Here is a 22157-nt window from a genome sequence, read left to right as displayed (position 1 = left end):
CAAGGAGCATCAGAGACTGCCGGGAATCACCAGAATCTGCCAGGAATCACCAGAATCTGCCAGGAATCACCAGAATGTAGAAGAGGCAGGGATGAGTCCCCTGCAGGCTTCAGGGGGCATGCAGCCCTCCTCACACCCCAATTTGGGACGCCTAGAACCATGAGCCCACGCGTTCATGATTTTCGGAGCCACCCAAGTTTCTGCTGGTTTACCCCGTTACGACAGCCCTAGGAAACTGTCCAGACACCCAAATACCATTCCAGACCTCAAATACCATTCAAAAGATATGAGCAAGTGTTTTTAAAATATTATGCAAATAATCAATAAACATATGAAAATGTGTTCAAAAATCACCAGTTTTCAGGAAATGCAAATTTTAACATTAAGATAGATTTTATTTTTAAAAACAGCATTTTTTTTCTTGAGAAAAATTTCTTTTTTCAAGATCAGGAAAAGAGGTGTTCAAAAATCCCGAGACAAGCATGAATCAGTACAAGCTTCCTGAAAGGTGCCATAGAACCATGTATCAGGGTCCTCCAGGAGCTTATTCTAGGGGAAGACCCTTAGATTCCATAGCACTTATTGCTTTATAACATACTATATAATTTACTTATTTGTGTTTATTCTCAATCTTCACTGACTAGAATATAAATTCTACAAGGGCAAGGATTACTCACTTTTACAGCCCAAGCACTGAGAATATTACCCAGCAAATTGTAAACACTCTATCAACTCTTGTTGAATATGTTAATTAAGATGTCCACCAAGATTTATGTACAAATGTGTTCACTGCAGCACATCTTACAATAGCTAAATATTGGAAAAATATAAATATCCACCGATGGGACACTGGTTAAGAAAATGGTGCCACCATGCAATGGAATATCACGTAGCCATTAGAAAATAAGTATATAATATTTAAGGCTATGCGGAAACAGTCACAATATATTAAAAAGTTAGAAAAGGGGATGGAGAATTGTCAGCAGGGAGGAGGAAGGAGGGGAATGGGGGGGAAGGTACAGAGAATAAGAAGCATAAATGGGAGGTACAAAATAGACAGGGGAGGTTAAAATAGTGTGGGAAATGGAGAAGTCAAAGAATTTATATGTACAACCCATGGATATAGACTAAAGTTAGGGAATAATGGTGGAAGGCAGGTACAGGGTGGAGGGGAATAAAGAGGAGGGGAAAATGGAAAAATTGCAATAGCATAATCAATAAAATATATTTTAAAGAGAAAAGGGTATATACAGTAACATAGTAACTTTATTAAGAAATGGTATACCAAAATACCATTAACAATAATTATCTCTGCCTGTTGAGCTTATAGTTATTTTTGCTTTTTTCTTTATGCTTTCATATTTCCTATAAGTGTGTAAATAAAATGTCCAGCCATCCATATACTTCACACGGTTCTGAGTATATTTCATCACACAGCATGGTGTGACGATAATGTTTGTGATAATAACCCAAGGTTGTTGTAGAAATACCCAATTACTCTCATATTCCCCTATTCATAGAGAAGGGAAATCTGTGATGGAAACATGAATTTGATTAGTCTTCATACTTTTCTGTGCTTTTATTTCTAAATTCAGGAGGTAGGCAATTCACTTTTTAATGCTTTCCATTCAAGCAACTTAAAAGTTTTAAAAGATAAAGTTCTTTAAGATGTAACCTTCACTTATCTAAAAAGGTTATTTATATGAAATACCTAGTTCCTTTATTGCTGGTTAAATGAAACAGCATTGCATATATTACAGTGAAAAGGTATTTATTTGACATTTGGCAGTTTCAATAGGGCAGCCTAATATGGAATTTTCCATACTGCTCAAGCTGATCGTGGAGTTAAAAATGACAAATTATGAAGAATCTATCTTACATGAGTATCAATGCATTATATCAATTAGCATCAGTGTATTATGCACAATAGCTAAAAGTTTGATAAATATTTTTAATAGCTTTACGACCAGGCTCCACACAGAGCCGTGGGAAGTATGCGCAGCCGGTCCGGGTTCACAGAGCGCATGCCTGCAGGCACGGGTGCGACAGGAGACCTCCAGCGGTGGGACCTCAGTCCAGGGTCCCTGCGTGGCGCCTGTGGCAGGCGCACGCAGGACCAGCTGACCGCGCGCCGTATCACATTCTCCCTCATCAGTCCACTCCGTTATCTGGGTTTTCTAAATTGAGTGAAGAGCAACGAGATTTGATCCTAACACTTGTAGGAGCAGAAACAATCTCTTCCGGTTGTTCGTCTACTTGTCACGAAGGGAAGTTCACTGCAGCACCAGCATTGTGACCTCGGCAGGGATCTCACCTGCAGACCACCTGCAGGGGTGCAGAGCCCAACACGCACGGAGAGCCCAGCCGGCCAGACCCAGGTCCGGGATTGGCACCGAACTCCCACGCCTACTATGGGTTTCATACCCTTGTTATGTCCAGATTTTGATAGGCTGGCTCTGTTACTTCACCAGTCTGTATGCTTGAGATATTATTGTAGAAGGAAGTACTTCAATTAAAGAAAAGTCTCATCATAAATAATCAAAAAAACTATGTCATGATGTTGATAGTTGGCTCTGTCTTCTGAGTGTTAATTAATAACCCTTGGGTCCTATTGATTCACCAATGAGCATATTTATTTACATGTATTCCCTCCTCCTTCTCCCACCTCCAGGGGCCATTTTCTTCACTATTCCCCAGTGCACACTTTTCTTCATTTTAGTGGGGTAGTTACAAAGAATTAGCCATAACTTCCTAGTTCTGCATGGATGATTATTGATATACCAGATAGACACGCTGGGAATTAGAAAAATAATAAACACAGTATTTTTAAGTCATTTAAAAACAACATTGATGAGCAGGCAAGAAAGTAAGAAATACTGAGAATTATAAATCTAAGTTACCCTAGAAAGGTAAGCAGAGCATTACCACCACGTCGTGACCACTCGGCCTCTGCCCAACTCAATGACCTTGCACTACAATTTTTACTGTAGTGCGAGGACATTGCACTACAATTTTCCGCCCACCTGGCGGGTGGACGGAAAGAGAGGGACCAGGACCCGGACCGGCCCCCAAAGCCCATCCAGCTTTTCAAAGGGTGGGAATCCTAAAGTTCAGAGAAAATACTGATCCAAATAAAATAAAGTTAAAAACAGTGCCGCACACTTTCCGTTAGGGACACTCCCCACTACAGAAGTGAGTGGACACACAGATACCCAACCCCTGCTCCCAGGAAGCTGGGGAAGAAGCGGCACGTGGCTTGGCCGGTCACAGCTGCCGCCCCGGTCTAGGATCTTTTTTTTTTTTGTAATTTATTTATTTATTTAAAAATCTATTTTATTGATCATCCCATTACAGTTCTATTTCCCCCCTTCATTCCCCTCCACCCTGCACACCCCTCCCCCACCACTCCCCCCCTTTAGTTTATGTCCACGTGTTTCAAGTTCTTTAGATTCTGTATTTTCCATACTGTTTTTGCTCTCCCCCCTATCTATTTTCTACCTACCGTCTATGCTATTTATTTCCTGTACCTTCTCCCCCCGCCCTGGTGAATACCTCCTCCCACGTAACAGGCATGAACAGATCAAAACATGGCTCAAGAGCAACTCAGAGTCCCAGAGCCGATAAATCTAAGCGAACAAGAAATTGCCAACCTATCAGATGCACAGTTCAAAACACTGGTGATCAGGATGCTCACAGAACTGGTTGATTATAGGATCTTGAGAAAGGGACATGAGCTCTGAAGGTGGCAGAGATTCCACAAAGTCATTGTCACCTTGAGTTAGGAGCCCAGCAGCAACTGGGTGGCAGCTGTCCCCAGTGCCAATGGCTGTGCTCTTGGGGGACCTACTTTTACTCAGTTTTCACATGTTTTTTTGACATTGTTTCTCCAGACTTTTGGTTGACTCCTCCAAATGCACTTCTGATGACTGTTACTTCCAATAAATTTCTACTTCAGTTCGCCAGACTAATTCCTGAGGCTTGCACCTGAGCACCTCATTCATAGGATCTTTTCCAAACTCCAAAATCTTTAATGCCCACACCAGAAAATTCTGTCTGGAGGAGAGGTCACCCAGGAAAGCTGAAATGTTAAAAAAAAAGAAAAGAAGAAGAAGAAGAAGAAGAAGAAGAAGAAGAAGAAGAAGAAGAAGAAGAAGAAGAAGAGGAAGAAGAAGAAGAAGAAAATGATAATCTGAAAGAAAATTTTCTCACAATTTCAGTTGCTATCAACCAGGGACAGGTCCAGGGTCCTAACCTCCATGGTGACTCAATGCCCTTGAAGGCCTTGGAGGTGACCCTCAATGTCCTGCTTTTTACCTTCCTGACCCAATCTATGTGACTGTGACTCATGACCCTTCCCATAACCTGTCTTGAATCTTCATGGTCCAATCATGCTCTCTTTCACATCAAAAAGAATTATGTTGCTCATTTTCCAAATCGTAAAACAGAAATTGGTTTAGTAGCTGGACAGCGTTATCAGTGAGAAGCAGAGTCTGTATCCTAGACCTTGACAGCGAATGTTGCCTCGTGGTGCCAATAATGTGTTTCACTTGTTTTGATAGAGAGCTTCTTATTCACTGTTTAAATAAATACGTTGTAATCTCCTGCAATGGTCCCAGCATGTTGCTAGCTGTTCTAGTTGACAATAAGCAACGGTCTTCCTCTAGGTGGGCCCAGAGTGAGAACATCTCAATTTCATTGCTGTTCATCTGGGTGAATTCAGACAAATGCAGTATCACTTTAAGCTTCATTTTCATTATCTATCAGGGGTGATGCTCATCTGCCCTTGACTGCCTAACAGGGTGGTTGTGAAGCTCGAATAGTAACTGTTCCCAGCAAAATAATGAAAATGTCTCTCCAGGCACTTTGAAATGAGAAAATTGAGATCACTCTCCAAGAGTATTATATCACTCTTAAGTGAAATAAAACAAAGTTGAACTCGTAAAAACAGAGGGTAGAATGGTGGTTACTGGGGCAGAGGGTTGGGGGAGCTGGAGAAATGTTGTTTGAGCATACAAAGGTGCAACCAGTAGTTATAAGTAAGTCCTGGAGATGTAATACACAGCATAGCAATTATAGATGACAATACTGTATTATAAACTTCCAGGTTGCTAAGGGACTGGCTCTTAATTGCTCCCACCATAAAAATAAATGATAACTATACAAAGAAATAGAGGTGTTAGCTAACACTACAGTGGTAATTATATTTCAATACATAAATGTACCGAATCAACATGTCGTTCACCTTAAACTTGCACAAGAATATACTCCAATTACATCTCAGTAGTCTATTTTAATAAAAATACATTTGAAAAGTAAAATGTAGTTTCCATGAATTAAATGATAAAATCAAGATGCCAAGAATCAAAAACCAGGAAGATGACAACCAGCTTCAGAAGACAGAATGAATTGCCAGTGGGCCAAAAGGAACACTAGCCCAATTAACCACATTAAAAGACATACCCATAGAATTTGGCAACAGTAAAGTAGACAGTGGGTCGAAAGCAGCTGAAGCAGTCAGAGATGGGAACATCAGGAACAGTGCCAGGGAACCTTACAGGAGGGACCTCGGGATGGTGGTTGAGAGACCGTTCTTAGCAAGACCATCTGCACGGCAGAGATAAAAATACTAGACTTAGTTTCTTCCTCAGCCTCACCTCTGCCAAGTGACCATCCAGACACATTTTGATTTGTGAGACAGGTCTGTCTCCACGGTGACATCCAAATGAGCATTCTTGTCATTGCAACACTCATAGTTCACTTTGGAAAGGTCTTGTGAGCTTGGCTTCTGTACACCCACTACTGGGGATCATTTGCTGACAGAATCTAATTTCTGAGATAACCAGCCTGAGGGCCAAACTCTCAATTCCCCAAAGTGATAGTATTCTGGAAAGATTCAGAAAAGGCAGCCAACGCTTTGGATCCAAAATCTCAGGATCTACTAATTCCTCACGGGACAACTTTTCCACTTTACCTGAGCTCGACTGACTCTTCAGAATAGTTAAAATTTAAGTGAAGGAACTATGGCAAGGGAAAAGGTGTGTCATGGTCAGGTAAATGGAAATGAGAATGTGCTCACCAAATTCAAAACACAAAGATTGGAGGAGCTTGGCTTATATGGGGAGTTGAGCTATGGAACCAGATAGGCAGGGTAAGGCCAAGTTCGAGAAGCCTGTAAACACAGGGGGAAGGAGCTTAGAGTTCATGTTGTGGGTAATAAAAGTAACAGAATATTGGGTTTAGAGAGATTATTAATCTGTCAATGGTGGGAATAACTAAAGGGCAAAAGACCACTGAGAAAGTTCTTGTAAGAATTCAGTTGCAAAGGTATTCAGGATTTGGAGAAGGTTGAAGGACTCAGGTTGTTTGGGGGGTTTTGGTTTTTTTGTTTTTCTGTCCAGTGCTTCCCTGTTTGTCTGGGATGAATGCATCCCTTCTCTTGGAGAAATACTTCTCCTCCCTCTCCGACTTGTAGCTCTGGTAAAAGTTGATACCAGGGTACCTCTCTGGCGTCTGCCTCCCTGGCTTCTGCTCATTGGTCAAGGATTGGGCTACGATTCCAATCAAGGCAATCCAAGTCCTTCGGTGGGATGTTTCAATCAGTTCCTGCCTGAGAGGTAAGCTAATCACCTGCTAGTCATGTTGGAATTGAGCAGATGAATGGAAAGAGAAACTCTTCTCAATGGTGTCACTAATTTGGGTCGCACGTTGTTTGAGCTGGTTTTGCTCCATTCGTTCATGGCTGCCCCTCACTGTACAGCTGTACAGACCCCCTCACTGTATAGCTGCTGCCTCCCTGCCTCATCCCAATGCAGGAAATCCCAGTTATTTCCACTTCCCAAGTAGCAGCTCACAACTGGTGATGGCTCGCCTGTGCCCATTAGAGATACTTCTTCTTTTTCTCTGTTAAAGCCTGATACAAATTCATACTTCATTCCAAAATACTGCCAGTGGCTAAATATTTTGATCAGTATTACACCAATGTGGTGAGCGAGCCTGGTTTCAACACCTCCAATCCTTCCTTCTCGTTCTCACATTTCTTAGTTTTTCCTTTCCATATTTCCAGTCACAAATGTCTTTCTTAAGATGTGCTGTCTGGTGAAGTTTTTCTCTCCATCTGGAGAAGTACATGCACAGAGGTATTCCCAGGACTTTGATGTTCCAAGTGCCAGGATTCCTGACAGGAAGTCCTTGAACTTAGGGCAGATCCTAGTGTGCAGGGCTCCATTCGTCACCTACAGAGGTGACTCCCTGCTGTTTTGGCCTCAGAACCCTTTTGCACTATAAAATCACTAAGTTCCTCAAAGAGCTTTTTTATTTGATTTACGCTTATTGATATTTACCATACTAAATTTTAAGTTAAAAATCATAATTTTTATATGTACTAATTTAGTTTATAACAGTAATAGATCTATTATGTACTAACCTTAAAACACGTTTCCAAAAACCATCTATTTTGCAAGACAAAAGAATGTAGCCAGAGGAACCCGTTATTTTCACATTTGTCACATTTCTTTAATATCCTACTCAGTAAAAGACATCTGGGCCCTGCTGTCTGTTTAATCTGTTACATCGTCCTGTTCCTCTGTGTGCTCGGAGGAGAGTAAGAGTGAAAAAGGCAAGTGGTGTCTGGACTGTAATAGGAAACAGTTTTTTGACTTCTTGGGTCCAATGAAATGGTCTGGGTAACTTACACATTTCTCTAGCCCGTGCTTTGAGGACAACTGACCTGCAACACATGTGGGCACCACACACCCAAATTCCAAAGTAGAGAAGCTTTGCTTTCAGCTCACCCCTAGTTCCTCTGCATCCCTCTGGCATTCGAACCCTGGCTAACCAGCCTCCTCATCCTACTTTTCGGTTGCCCAGAAATCCTTGTCCCCCCGTGACACCAAGCTGGGACTGCTTTTTCCATGGGGTCATGTGTTCTCAATGTGCCAATTTCTGTAAATCAAAAGATACCCATCCTCTGATTGTTCCCTGGGGATGCGGACAGGTGACACGCTGATTTAGTGAACTAAGTTGTTAATTGGTAATTATGGCTGAGCCCTCCTTCATTCGCTCTCCTGTTTAAACCCAAGTCCTTACCTGACCTGGTGTGGCTCAGTGGGCTGGGTGTCATCCCGTGGACTGAAAGGTCAGTGGTTCACTTCCCACTCAGGGCACATGCCTGGGTTTCAAGCCAGGTCCCCAGTTGGGTTGTGCGAGAAGCAATTGATCAATGTTTCTCTCTCACATTGATGTTTCTCTCCCCCTCTCTTTCTCCCTCCTTTCTCCTCACTCTAAAAATAAGTAATTAAATGAATGAATGAATTTAAACTCAACCCTTTGATGCCTCCACCCAAATAAATTGCTTATATGCGAGTGCAGTCTATGGGAGGACGTTTATGTCGCTTTGCTCTGATGACATCATCTCTCTCTTTGCCCGGGCCTGACTTGTGCACGGTGAATGCCATCAGGAGTATATGTGAGATATCTGAATAAATGTTTAGATCTTTCCACGTCCCTGAGGACCTGCCATTTTCAATCATATAAAGGAGGTGAAAACCTAGGTACAGAGCAAAAGATACCAGCAGAAAGCAGAGTAACAAAAAAACCACAGACGCTGATGTTGGAAGGCACACTACACCTCTGACCTTCACGGACAGTTACGGCAGAGTCAGTTCCCTAAACACACTTTCAGTTTAACTTCTTTTAAGAATAACACTCAATAGCATTTTAAAGTTATTTACGGTGAAAGAGGACTTCAAATAAGATACAAATATTTGTTATGAGAACATACAATTTTGACATGTCATCCATCCAAAAAGAGGAGAAAAATGGACCTAGGCTAATTTGACTAAGGCATTTGAAACCTACACAAAGATAAACCTGAGCAACTGGAGTGGCTGCGTTAATGAGCATCAGTTCACACAAGGCCTCAAGGTAATGAGGCCACATTCTCACGGTGCAGGAATTAATGCTTCCAATTACCAGGAGTTCTCAGAGGAAACAATAGTTAGGAATGGCCACAAGCTATGCTTTATAGATTGGAGTAGCCAAGAGAGAAAACCTCCCAGAAAATTTTATATCACTCTCTGTGTGGGAAGACACAAACAAACCAGGCTATTTAGAAAAATACTTTTGTTACATGGCAAACAAAAGTCCTTTTGTCTAGAGCACCAAACCTACAACATCCACTCAAGTGTAACAAAAGGTTTCACAAACTCTCCAGTCTTCTGTGGTGGGTCTGTTCTCCAGTAACTCAATCCACTTATAACTCCAGGCTCTTTACATGGATTGGCTTCTAATTTTGTAAAATCCAAATATATAACCCTAGGAAAATTTGAAACAGGCTCACAAGCCTTGCACTCTGGTGACTGAAAGGGTGTGGCCTTGTTCATCGCAAAGGGTTGGCAGAGCAATTTTATCACATTTTCTTTAAAAAAAAAAAAGAATCTATACAGATTTAAGGTCGTGTTCTGGATTTAATTGAGGTAACCTTTTGCACAATCTCGCTTTAATGAAGTGAAATGAAGTTCAACTCCACGGGGGCCATTAATCTGAAACACTCCATTTAAAAACTACAAGGGGAGTTTTTAATAAACAGTGTGAACGAATGCCCATGTGGAAAGGTAATTGAGAGGGAACAGGCGTCTGGGCCAGATTGTTATTAAACCCTTATCGCAGGTAAAGCTGAAACCCCCGATGGCAAAGCGCCCTGTGATTTATGTTGCCCTCCTGGTCCTAACTTTAAAGGAAAGGCTACATTTAATAATGAAAAAATCCTGTGACTAAGCTATAAAATAACTGAGCAATTACTTAGAATAATTTATACAGTGCAATACACTGACCTTGCTTTAAGCGTAAAATCTACAAAGTAACTTCGGCAATAAAACTGCAAACTACTAAGAGAACTAAAGGTTTTGACCGTTTTTATCGTGTGCAGCCTGGGGGGACCGTAAATACATATTACACGCTAATCACAGGGCTTAAGAAAATTCATAATTTTTTTTCCTGTTAAAATGGCTTTTCAGAGAAACGTTTGCTCAATTTGGTCAATTGCAAATCAATTCCAATGCCCTTGCTTTAAAAAGATTACATGCAATTTCTGTAATTTTTTTTCCGCATGTGAATTCGGCTGCCTGACTCTTTTTAACTCACAACCATGGCCTACAGTGGAAAACTGGTGATAGCTTTTCCATATCACCTATTTAAATATTTACTCTTTCAAAATTAAAGAAGGAGGAGGAAGGGAGGGATGAGAAGGAGGTGACGAGGCTCTTTTGTAATAGTGAGGATTGATGCTCTCTCCACAGCCCACTGAAGCAAGGATGCTTCTGTTTCTGGATAAGCTGGTAACACCCCACCACTCAGCACCGCACAATCGATGTTTCCACTTTCCACGGTGGCTTTCGACCATGAAGTTCGGCTTCTACTCCCAACTGGCTGACAGCAGCCCCTAACCCAGCACGACACATCACTCCAGCCGCCTTCGGTCTCTCCATCCCCATAGCTGAGCAAACACTTTTCCTCTGAAGACTTTGAATTCATGAAATGATCCCAACAGTCTGTCTTTCGATTGACTTCAAATTCTGTGAAATCCAGTCTGGTTTTTGTAAGATTGGAATATCAGTATATCAAAACTCTGTAGCAACCAATTTTCAGAACAGCATCTTTTCTTTGCAACACACACAAAAAAGCCTGCATTCCTGAGGCTTACTTTGCTTCACTCCTAATAAACGTAGCTAGTTTAGCTCCCAAATGAGAACAAAGTCCCAAAATGTTGTCCCTGGGGTGGGGGCGGGGGCCATGGGGGGAGGGCTTTACACAAACAAGTGCTGAAGGAAAACCTCTCAATCAAAAATATGGCCTGAATACTTCACCTCTATCACACCTTGAGCTCCAGACGTAAGAGAGTTGCTGCTTTAAAGCAAAAGGGATTTCAGGACGCATGGATCCATCGTTAGTCCTGACAAACCCCTAGCCCACAGTCTGGAGGGGCAGTCATCAGGGAAGTCCCAGGGGTCCCAGCCCCAGGGGGCCTGCAGAACAGGAGCTCCGGACACTAGGTGAGGCAGGTCATGTGACACAGGGCACCAGCTGGGGTTTCTCTTACTATTCCACCAGCAGAAACGGAGGTGGAATACTAAGAGAGAGAGACAGAGACAGAGAGAGAAGACGGTGACAAGGTTCAGGGCAGGGCCTCCTGCTGAGTCCTGTGTCTCGTCCCTGGAAGGTACACTGGACCTCAGAGGACGACACGACTGTGAACAAAAGCCTGACTCTTTATGAGCCCGCAGGTGAACACAGAGCCAGAGGCACCCCACGCCCTTCCGGAGAGAGAGCAGCCTTTGTGAGCCCGGAGGACGCAGCCCCCTCCTTTCAGGACCGGAGAGCTAGCTGCCTTGGGAAGCGGATGCAGAGTCCCACACGCCCACTTCCACTCCCTCGAGAAATGCCAGTAAACCGCCATGAGGGAGCCGACCAGGGCCCACAGCAATGAGGATGGGCAGGACGGAAGAGACCGGAGATGGAAGGCAGAAGGGCAGGTGGCAACTGATCGGTGGACCAAAGGACGATGGCTCCTCGCCAGCGGTAAGGAAAGCCCATAATTAATTTGATTGAAACCACAAGCTCCCTGAAGGTTCTGGGAGCCATATACCTCTGGACACAGGGTGAGGGTGGACAAAAGTTTGGAAGCCAGTTTAAAAGTGCGTTAAGTGTCCAGATCACCACCCGAGTGGGAACACGGACACTGAGATCCAGTGTGAATTTTCGGGGTGCCAGCAATATGCTAGAGTAGGGTCGGAAAAATCATTTCCCCCTTTACCCTTCTGAGTTTTTGTAATAAAAATGGGTTAGCAAAAAAAAAAAAACCACACACACACACACACACAGGAGTTTACTAACGTGTATTCTTTATAGATACATAAAAGATGCCCGTGGAAAAGTTAGTAACTCCTTACAGCAGTTTAGAATTCAAGCTTAAATACATCTTAACGTGGAAAAAGGAGGGAAGATGTGGGCCTGTTAGGGGAGAGAAAATCCCTTTTGGGAAGGATGACAGGTCAGTAGAAGAAGAGGGACGCACGGCAGTTTGTGACAAGGCTTGTCTGAGTGTGGCGGCTACGCCCAGCCTCTTCTGTGACGCATCCGCGAGTTTCACAGGAGGATGGTCTTTGAGCAGACAAGGGAAAGCCACTCAAATGCCTGCCGCTAAAACAATCAATGTATCAAAGTGGTCTATGCGCGGTGCCATGTCCTGAACTGCTTCAGTGTCTAAAAGCTACAAAATAAAGACCCGTCCAGGACGACCAGGGGTGGCGCTGCAGGAAGAGGAAAAGGAGAAAATCCCTCCAAGGCCAGCGTGGGCTGGAGGCGTCCCTCACACGTAGGGGCTTTTCTGTCTTCAGGTCTCGGTACCAGCTTCCTCCCCTCGCCCCTCAGACCCAGCTGCCAGCCCTCAGGACTCTAGGAAACAGTCCTGGCCATCCGTCATTATGGTTTGCCCTCAGACTCCCGACTGAAACGCGTCGGAAGCGCCTGAGGTCTCAGGTCACCAAAGGAGGAAGGAGTAGAAATAAGAGAGAGCAAACAGAGAAGCAAAGTAGCAAAGAGAGCGCCCACAGTGATGGTGCAGGGAGAACCCAGGATATTTATCACCGCCGAGCCTGGGGGCGAACACAGAGCTCCAGCTGGATCAGGCCCGAAGCTTCCAGAAAAGACTGCCCAAGAAAGAGATGGAAGTCTCAGGACTCTTAATGCATGAGAACTTTGGGAGAAAAAAAATTGGACAATTAGCAGAGAGTTTGGGTTGAATTGGTAATGAAACATGGCGAGGTAAACAAACAAACAAACAAACAAAAAAGAAGTGGTTAATCCAGAAAAGACAAGAAGTCACATGGGAAAAGAAAAGCAACCATAATTTTGCACGGGCTCCGCACTGAGTGGCAGTTACTTGGTCCGCATCTCAAAACAATGAATAGTGATTTGACCAAAAGTGTAACCTAAGGGGAGGGATGTTTGCGAGAGGGTGGGGAGGGGAGTAAAAAAGAGAGAAAAATCCTGAACTCCCATGAATAATGCCTAGAGCTGAAAATTTGAGAAGTAGCAATAAAAGCATGCTATTTTTAAGCATAGTGGCCTATCAAAATAAGGGGAAGAGGCAGTAAAAGTTAAAAGCTCTTGCCTCTGGGAAGAAAGTAATAGCAGGAGAGGGCCAGCAAATCATTTTTCGTAACAGACTGTTTGGGAGTTTGACTCTTCAAACTGCACCAAACTGTAACAAAAAATAAAAATAAATAAAAACTAGAGGAAGACAGGAACAGAGGCAGTAAGAAGAGAAGGGAGGGAGGGAAGGAGAGAGATTTGGTTTTAAAAAATCAAATTGGCTCAAGGAAACAAGGCAGGGTACAGTCGGCAGAAACCCGCCTGGAGCCGCCTCGGTGTCTGCTGTCGGGGTAACTGCCTGCGGGCAGCCGGCCCTTCCCCCGCCGGCCCTGCCCCTCTCTTCCCCACCGGCCTCATCCTACTGAAACCCTCTGGCTGATCAAATGCACCTATAGCTACAGTGTTTCAAAAGTCTGCCCCGCCCCCCCGACCAAACAAATGTCTCAGCTAAGAGGGATCCGGGCAACACTCCACCCAATCTGTTGGTAAGACTAAGATGGTCGGGCACCTACTCCTTCCCCTCATTGGTAGATACTCGGGGTCCCTACACCAGGGAGACCCGCAGCATTGCAGCACCGGTGCACTGGTGAAGATTTCCTAAATTTCGTACCGAGGTCCTCTGCCTCTTAGGCAAGTGGTTCCTTTCAACATTTCAGGAGGCCTTTCTCTATGTAAGCCCTTTCCCCGAGCCTTGATTTGAGGAAATAAAAATATATGTTACTTACTTACTTACTTACTTGTGTTCCTGAACTACTCCAAGCTACCCTCGACATACAGTGGAGAAAAAGAGCCCTGCTCAGGGGCAGTGTGGATGATGCCCCCCACTCTCACCCCCACAAAGAATTAGCACCGCCGTCTGTGCCCACCTTGGCGTATTACATGGGAACCCCACGCGGGGGGACTTTCCAATTCCATCTGGTATGCTCATCCTCAGTCAGGTTTTCAACTCATCAATTCATTTAACCCTCCTGGCAGAATCCCTCCTCACTCCTTTCAAGACCTAACCTGACATCTGATGAAAACAGGAAGACAAAAACCGGTGGACCCAACCTAAATAATTCCTTTCTAACCCACACTACAAAGTCATGCAACCCACCGAACACAGCAACGCTACATACGAGACAGGAGGCTAGGTGTCGTATCAGCAGAACAAGGGGACCTCGGCCCGCCCATCGTTCAGGTGACTTCTTAGGTAGCACCCACGTCTCATCACATAATTTCGGGTCTTAGCAGCACCGTGATTGACAGGCAGGTCTCCTGCTTGGAGCCACCTAGAGAAAAATGCATTGAGGAAGTGCAGGGAAATCCCCAAGCCAAGGAAATTACAAGGGTGAAGAAGGTCGTCTTTAGCCAAGCTGACTAATGAGGAATCCTAGGAAAGTACTTGGTGTCAATTCAAATGAGGATGTACCATAAAGAGATGTGCTCTTGCAGCCTTGGAAAATCAGACAAGATTGCCCTTACATTAACCTTCTCTAGACATAAAACGATCATGTCTGAGACGGTGAAATCAAGGAGCGGTTGTAGAAACCAGAAGCCAGGAAACTGGGTGCTAACGGGAAGGAGGCGTGAGTGCTGGGCTGGGTCTGCAGGAGACATTCCCAGAGCGGACCAGCGCCCCGCAGAGCGGGCCATCCAATGTGGCAGCCCAGGCAGGAAGGCGGGGAACGAGGGACCAACTGCCATTGGACAGCCATCAGAGATAGTGACAGGGCCCTGGACTGCGTGGCTCAGTTACTTGGAGCATTGCCCAGTAAACTGAAAGGCTAAAGGTTCAATTCCCAGTCAGAGCATGTACCCAGGTTGCAGGTTCAATCCCTAGTCAGGGCACATATGAGAGAGAATCAATTATTGTCTCTCTCTCTCTGTCTCTTTCTCTTTCCTTTTTTCTCTCCCTTCCTTCCTCTCTAAAAGCAATGAAAAAGAAATGTCCTCAGGTAAGGATTTAAAAAAAAAAAAAAGCTAGTGGCCAGACTCACACCCTGTGACAAAAACCCGTCTCTCCCCACCCCGGGCCTGTGGGCCATGACTGCTAAACCTCACTCAAGAGACCTATTTGGTGAGGTAGCTTGCACCTAGAACCCAAGCAGAAAGATATCTGAAAAACGCACCCTCTGACTCAGAGGAAGGTGCAGGAACAGTATATATATACCCACTACCCCCAGTTTGAAGTCGAGGAAACTAAAAACCAGGTCAAATGACGTGCCCAAGGTCACACAGTGGCCCCCTGACCTGATGGTGAGCTCTAAGCTATACAAATGAAATCTGCAGAAAACCTTGCAGCCCAGACTGTCTGGACCTGGAGGAGCACAAGCCGGACCCAGGAGGTTTACCCACGACGGGTGTCATCTGATTCAGATGTTCCGAAACTTTGCTCAGCCCTCAACCTCCCCGCCAGAGGGCACCTAGCAAGAGGGAGAAGTAAGAGCCTCCAGTCACTGTCCTCGCCTGGCCCCCAGAGAGGGGTGGACCACAGAGTAAGACGGATTTCCAAAAGGCCGCACCCAGACCTGGGTGATCAGGGTGAGTGGGTTACTGAGACAGAACAGGAGGTCCAAAGCATCATTTTCCCCTGAGGGGTGGCGCTCACCAGAGACAACACAGAGCCACCGTGAAGAAGGACTCGGACACTTTCACTGGTAGGCAAGTCCTGCCTTTAGAAGCCCAGCCCCTTAGGAGGCTTTACCTCAGAGAATGAGGGTAGGAGGACGACGTGACTGTCCGCATCAGCAGGTCAGTGAGAGCCCCAGCACACCAGGCAGAGAGAGAAGCTGACCTCCGACCTCAGCACCGGAGCCTGCCCCCGGGCCGCACCAGCCTCGATCTCCACTCCTGGGTCACCAGGCCCTGGGGCCATGCCTCGGGCTTCCCTCCATCCAGCAAGCTCGCCTTTGCAGATTATTCGTAACTAAGTCCTGCCTGTGCCAGACCCCATCGGACGACAATCCACTGAATTCAATCTGTGCCCAAACTTTGCCCTCCCAGGCCTTCCACGGCCCCTCAAGGACAGGATACAGGTGTACACCGCAGCACTTCCTCCCGCTCCGCCATTCTCAGAGGGTTCATTTCACGCAGCTTCCATAACTGCGAAGATAAGCATGTCTGCGAAGATAAGATGAGCAAAGAAATAAAGTTCCTAACAAAAATGTGGTCTTCAAGTGTTCGAGTTAGTTTTACTAAAAAAAAAAAAAAAAAATGCAATGTGACTACTGCAGGAAAGAATATTTTAAAGACTTTTCAAAGGCTCATTGGCTAGCAAATCGTCCTTATAAAACTAGCTATAGTGTAAATTAATCAAAATTACCTATCTTTAACATTCCCTAAAAAGCCAGCATTCTGTATTTTTGAGAGGCCCATTGAAACTTCAGAGCTGAGTCAGAGGAAGGAGAAATAAGAAGGCAAGAGATGAAGGGGGTACAGATCTGGGAGCGAAGGGCAGTTGATGGGGAGGGAGAAACACAGGCAGAGGATGGACAAATGGAAGGGGCAAGACAGGAGGACAGTGGAAGAGGAGGGGAGTGTGGGCTTGGGAACTTCCCTCCATCCAACAGGCAGAGAGCAGCCAGGAGGGAGAAGGCAACAGGAGGCACTTGCTCACCTCCAAACACACACACACTCCCACTCACACACACGACCTCACAGGGACCCAGGCCAAATTCATTGGTGCCTTTCAGACAGTGTCCCCTCAATGGGCGAATCAGTATGGTAGCAAAGACTCTAGCCTGAAATTCAGAAACCCGATTTCTGTTCCCTGTTTTGTGAATGACTAGTTGTGTGTGGCTTCCAGCAAGTTGTCGAACATTCTTTTCGTTTAATCTCTGCACAATACAGGAGGTAGATGTAAAGCCTTCCAGGCACGAGAATCAAAGTAAAAGAAGCGAAGAATGGAGTTCCTCTAACTCATCCAAAGCCATGGCCTTCTGAGCATCCCCAGAGCCCCGTCCCTAGGCCACCAGAGATGGAGTCAGTGTGTCTGTTTGCACCGGGGACAGCCAGGCCGACACCCCAGGCAGATCAGTCTGAGAAGATTCCGTGCGCCTCTCCTCCCAAAGAAACTTCCAAAAAAACATGAGCCAACTCAGGGGGCCCTGGAGGCCCCCTTCCCCCAAAAGTCTTCAGAATAGCTTCCCCCAGTGCCCTGCAGCCTTTTCTGGGGGGGTCCCACGAGAGTCTACGTGTTGCTAATGGGCCTTCGCCATTGCAGAGGTGATCACAGTTGGTGATTGATGATGACTGTAACAGTGGTGAGATGATGATGACGACGGTGATGACAACGATGGCAATGCCAATCGATAATATACGTTGGAAAGGAAACGTAAAAGGTGGAGTGAGAAAAAAAGGAACAGGAGGAAATGAGAAGAGCGAGGAAGGAAGAGGACTGACTGCGTCGGCCAGTCCTGCCAGCAGCTTTGCTCCTTCCCGTGGCTGTTCACAGCAGGCCCACCGTCTACTGCCCGGGGAGCAGCGCTAGGGAGGCAGACATGGCGGAGCGCACACACCAGTCCTCGTGTGCAGTGGTGAGTCCTGTGACCAGAAAACACGAGCTCACACAGACGCACACAGCCCACGCCAAGACGGTCTGGGAACCCTCACACTCGTGTGTTAGAAACAGGAATTGACTAGTGGGGGGAGGCTGGGCACAGCTGTGGAGACAGGATGGTCACTTGCAGAATTTTACGGAGAGCAAGGCAAGATCTGTTGACTGTGTGGCTAGGGCAGTGGATGCAGGGTGGGGAGTGGACGGAGGGGCAGCTCAGTGGTTAGTCAGGTGTGGACCACAGGAAGGAGAAAGAAGTCAGGAACAAACCTCAAGTCCACAGATCGGCCCAGGGAGTGGAAGGAGGTCTCCTCACTGAGATGGGGACCGAGAGGCAGAGGAAGGGGAGGATCGTGACCTCCTCTCTAGACATGAGTCTCAGGTGCGCACACGCCGCCTGCCTGTGAGCACGGGGGGCCCACGGAGGCCTGCTGCGGTGCAGGAGAAAGAGCCGCGTCTAAGGAAGGAGAGGGTTTCCGGGCGAGCCCAGGTCTTCGCAGCGGTACACATTCCCTCTGCCGACCCCTTCCCAGCCTCCTGTCTCAGAGAAGAAAAACAAGGCCCGGGAGTGTTCCATAATTTGCCTACGTTCTCGGCTCCCGTCTGTCTAGTCCGACCTTCGCCCATGGACCTGAGTGTGAAGCTCGCATTCTGGCCAGCGCCCCTCTCTGTCTTCGGCAGGGTGGACTCTGACTCCCTTGCAAAGCATTGTCCTCTGGGGACAAAACGAAGGGTACTAAAATGTGAATTCCCCTCTCAAGAAAGCCGGACTCCAGTGGGAGGAGAGGGGCCTATAAAAAAGTCGTTAAAGTGTGAGCAGTATTAATACAAATAAGACGGGTGTCGGATGCGCCCCTGCGCACAGCGGGGCGCGTGGAGGACGCAGGGAACCAGCCACAGCGGGGATGGGCTGTTCGAATTGCCTGCAAAGAATGAATGGGCCTCAAGAATGATTTGGGCGACAATTTCTTTCCCACGTTTACAAATGAGGGGAAAGTATAAACTGAGGAACCCTTGCCGACCAGGCACGTGCTTTTCCACCGGGAGTCCGCGATGGTGGCGGTCAAGGGCAGCCGGGCAACAGACCTCTTTCTGCCCTGATTTGGTGGTCGTGGCCGTTTCGCCCATTTGGAGCAACCTCCTGGACACGAGTCACAAGTCAAACGTCAGTTTGCTCTTGTCATTTTCTGTCATTTCCTGTTTACAGAGCATCTCTCCAGAAAAATGCTGTTTTCCAGAGTGCTTTTCATGGGATGGGCTTTTCCTCTGAGCTTTCAACATCTCCCTCTCTGACTAACCGTCCCTCGCTTCTAATGGGAGTTCCCCCTTTTTTCCACCTGGGTCTCTTTATTACGTGTCGATAGCTGTCGTTTATAACCCCTTGTTTGTCACCGCAAATAGGAAGAGCAAAGTCGTGACCACACGACTTTGGAACACGTTAAAGAACTAGGTTCCGCACTGTTGAAAGCCCCTTCTGGTTTTACGGTGCAATTTAAGACATCATTTTTCACCTCTTTTATAGGAAAATGGGTCGTCTCCATGAAACCGTGCCGACCAATAACAAACTCATACACGTCCATCACTTCAGGGAAGGGAGAGGGAAGGGCTGATTGAGAAGCCCCCGCATTGTCAGATTCTACCGCTTTACACTGTTGATAGTTTGTGTGGGTCGCAGCCAGATTAATTCCCTGTAACACGACCTTTCCGTCACATTCCTGCTTAAGTGGTTCCCTGCCACCACCCTCTCTCATTGAAATTCCTCCTTCATTACCTCGGTAATAATGCCCATCAGCTGCCTTGCGCTTGCTGCTGCTAAATGCTCTCCGTACACAGTCTCTGCTCCCAGCGCGAGGGTTCCCTTACTGAGCCCATCTTGTCCTCACCTGCACACACCTAGACACACCTAGACACACCTGCACACACACACACGACCCTCATTTTCACCTCTCGGCCTCTCTCCTTTATTCAATCTGAAGTTGTTAATTTTCGACTACAGGCCAGGCAAAGTGGGGGACTCCCAGATATTTCAGACAGGGACCCCACCCATCCATAGCTCATGCCCCTCAGAGGAGAGGGGGACATCTGGGGACATCAGTCATTAGCAGGGTGTGACAGCTGCCCTGTCAAGGCCGTCGGCAGAGCCGTTTCGGGGTCCGAGGGGAGCTCAGGTCTCGAATGCCCTTTCCCTTCTCTGCCTCATGATGTTCGCTTTTCAACAACTGGTTCAGATGCCACCTCATCCGTGAAGCTTGCCCAGACCTTATCTCCTAATTTATGTTATACTCCTAATCAGCAGTAAAGAAATCTGTGGGTGAGAGGCTTGTTGGACTATTCTTAGTGCTTTCCCCTGGGTGGGCCTCCTCCCCCCAATCATGTCGTCCACTGTAGTGTGGTGGGTAATTATTAAAGACGTTGGCATTTCACCCAAGCTTGTAGTGTGATGTGCCGGATCATGAAGATTATGTTTTAATCACTTCGAAAGGAGGAAGAGAAAAATTTAGTAAATGGACTGAAGATTTTTCATACAAAAGTTTTTCAGTTTGTAATGGGAACATATAGATCACATATGTCTAATTAAATAGAATCTGCCTTGGCTGGTGTGGCTCAGTGGATTGAGCATCGGCCTGAGAACCAAAGGGTCATAGGTTCGATTCCCAGTCAGGGCACATGCCTGGGTTGTGGGCTAGTTCCCCAGTAGGGGGCACATAAGAGGCAACCACACATTGATGTTTCTCTCCCTCTCCTTCTCTCTCCCTTCCTTTGTCTAAAAATAAAATAAATAAAATCTTTTAAAAAAAGAATCTTCAATTGATTTGGTCCTGAATTTTTAAGATTAATCACCCACTTTATTCATTTATTAAACAGCTGTGTACTGAGGACACACGATGTTCAAAATGCTGGTATTTCCTTCTTCAAGTTAGCACACTGGCCCACTCTGAAGACCCTCAGTGCCAAGAACTCTCTCAGAGGGACAAGATCCCGAATTTTGGCCTTCACAGGTTCCCCAGCATCACGGGTCACTGCACCACTGAGTGGGAGCCATAATGCACAAGAGGTTCTTTTAGGAATTTCTGACCTAAGAATACATATTTTGTCCTTTGTAGTATTTTTTCTCCTTCCTTTAATTTAAGTCCTTGATATGCTCTGCAATGTGGGTCAGCGCCAGCATGGACCACACACTGTCAGGCCCACAGAGAGCACCATGAAAACTCGGTTTACCACACCCTGTGACTGTGGCTCAACACTCTTCATGGCTAGGAGTGATGAACAACTTATGCCCGTAGAATTCTGTTCCAGTGACCATATACAGAGCTTACCGTGGCCCCCACATGAGGCAGCAAAGGGCTGAGCAACGCATAGGGTTACTCCCCCCCCCCGATCAAGGAGGGGCAGCAAAACACCCGGAGAACCCATGGAAGGACTCGCCCCCCAAGATTCTTTGTTTTCCTTTCTGCCCTTCAAGGATTCATTTCTCTCAGACTAAAGAAAACAACCCTTGTTTTCCACTGAAGCCAAACTGCCAGGCAACTCCCAAGAAACATTTGGAAATAGGAAGGGATTGGAGGGCTGGGGAGAAAGAACATACACAGCCTCCTGTCTAACAAAAATCGCAATACTCTGTTGCTCGAGAGAACGTGGAAGCTCAAAAACAATTAGGCAAAACATGAAAATTATGTACGTGATTAATTTATGGGCAAGCCAGGTAAGATCATATCCTACTACAGTCTCAGAGAACCCTGCTGTTGTGTAAACAACACAACAAGTCTGGCCCAGGAACTGCAGTGCCTGCTTGGAGGTGCAAGTTGGTGACCCCGGGGCACATCTGCCGCCTCTGCACTGTCATGCCAAGGGGTCGGCCAGACCTGCAGAGAAGTCTTGACAAAGAATTTCATTGACCTCACAATACATTTTATACTTCTCAGAGATGTTCCATGTCCTGCAACTATGTATCAGCCTCCCTAGAGCTTCGGAACACTCACTGCACAGCTGCAGTCACTTGAAAGAAAACCAGTCAGAAAAGAAAGCTAGGGCTTTACTGCCCTCTGCTGGACATTCAGGCTAAGTTCTCTTCCTGCGTTCTCTTGGAAGGATTTGGGGGAAGTACTGTGAACAGCCGCCGTGGCCATAGGCACCTTCCTTAAAACGAGCGATCTGTAGCACACAGTGCTTAATCCGAGCCACGTATATGCGACCCTTGTGACACTAAATAATCCAGTCTGCATTCAGCGAAATCGAACTGAAATTATCATTAAAATCAAGGAGGAATTTTTTAAATACCATTGTTCCTGTTAAGCAGTTCTTACAGATTTAAGAGGGAAAATTTTGTCAATGTGAAAGATGCCTACTGACATTTGTTTCTGAAATTAAATAATTAGCGCCACCATATGTCAAAAGAGAAGGCGACGCCAGCACTAACATGGGAAGAGCTGGTGCCTCTATTTCACAGATCCATCCAGGACACAGTTTGTTG

Source organism: Artibeus jamaicensis, unplaced genomic scaffold, assembly GCF_021234435.1.
Source record: "Artibeus jamaicensis isolate MK-2021 breed Jamaican fruit bat unplaced genomic scaffold, CSHL_Jam_final scaffold_833, whole genome shotgun sequence".
NCBI lineage: Eukaryota > Metazoa > Chordata > Mammalia > Chiroptera > Phyllostomidae > Artibeus > Artibeus jamaicensis.
Note: the sequence above shows the minus strand (reverse complement) of the source record.